This window comes from Mandrillus leucophaeus, unplaced genomic scaffold, assembly GCF_000951045.1.
Source record: "Mandrillus leucophaeus isolate KB7577 unplaced genomic scaffold, Mleu.le_1.0 Scaffold83, whole genome shotgun sequence".
Lineage (NCBI taxonomy): Eukaryota > Metazoa > Chordata > Mammalia > Primates > Cercopithecidae > Mandrillus > Mandrillus leucophaeus.
The window spans coordinates 4,852,509-4,854,089 of NW_012109030.1; positions in this window are offsets into that span (position 1 = coordinate 4,852,509).

A 1,581-nucleotide genomic window follows, 5' to 3' on the forward strand; every position below is an offset into this window, starting at 1 on the left:
GGGAGGGAGGGAGGGAGGGAGGGAAGGAGAGAGAGAGAGAAAGAAAGAAAGAAGAAAGAAAGGAGAAAGGAAAAAGAAAGGAGAAAGAAAAAAGAAAAGATATGTAATATTTTTATATGCATCTGAGCTGGTAGACTAATATTCATACTTGCTACCCCAGATGCCAAAGACTACATATGCTATGACTCCATATGCATTAAATGTCCAGAAAAGGAAAATAGAAAAAGACAGAAATCAGACCAGTAGTTGCCTGAAATTGGGGATGGCTTTGACTGCAAAGGAACTCGAGGGGATTTTTGGGGGATGATGGAAATATAAGAAATCTGAATTGTAATGATAGTTTTACAACTTTTTAAGTATAATTGACAGCCATGAATCATACACTTACAAATGGGGTGAATTTTATGGCATGTGGATTATACCTCAATAGAGCTGTACAAACAACACCAGAAAGAACACGACCTAATAATTATGTCCAATAAAGCAGGGGTCCCCAACCCCTGGGTGGTGAACCAGTACTGGTCTGTGGCCTGTTAGGAACTGGACTGAACAGCAGGAGGTACGCGATGGGTGGATGAGCATTATGGCCTGAGCTCCGCCTCTTGTCAGATCAGCAGCTGCATTAGATTTTCATAGGAGTAGGAACCCTATTGTGAACTACACATGTGAGGGATCTAGGTTGTGTGCTCCTTATGAGAATCTAATGCCTGATGATCTGAGGTGGAAGCATTTTATCCCAAAACCACCCCCGCACCCACCACCATCCATGGAAAAATTGTCTTCCATGAAACCAGTTCCTGGTGTCAAAAAAGTTGGGGACTGCTGCAATAAAGGGTGTGCCCCGCTCCTGTGAGGCCACTGGTGTGGCTGCTGCATGAATCATCTGCCCTGTGGTCAACCTGGGTCTGGGCTTTGTCTTCAGCTTTAGTTTGATTCAGTTCATCAACAGTTCCAAATACTCTGAGGATGAGTTCCTTGGAAAGTTCAACAGAGAGTTACAATATGACCCAGCAATTTCACTTCTGGGTGTACACTCCAAAGAACTGAAAATGGAGATGCAAACAGGTGCATCTCTATGCCTCTAATAGATTGCTTTCCTTTCCCTGAAATCCAGCATGAAAGCAACTCCCTGTATGTTGTATGGCTGAAGGTGTGTGGCTGAAGCCTCCATCAGAATGAGGCTCTGGGATTAGGGTCCAACCTGCAGCCTCAGCCAAGTACCCAGAGTCCCAGGGACAATGGCTCTGCTTTGAGACAAGCCAGTTCACAGTGTGTGTGCTGTGCTCCGCTCCTCCTTCCTCTCCTTCATTCCGTGTTTTTTGTTTGTTTGCTTTTTGAAATAGCATCTTGCTCTGTCACCCAGACTGGAGTGCAGTGGCATAGTTGTGGCTCACTGCAGCCTCAAACTCCTGGGCTCAAGCAATTCTCCCACCTGAGCCTGCCAAGTAGCTGGGACTATAGGCACGCACCACCACGCTGAACTAATTTTTATATTTTTTGTAGAGATAGGGTTTCACCATGTTGCCCAGGCTGGTCTTGAACTCCTGACCTCAAGTGATCCTTCCACCTCGGCCTCCTAAA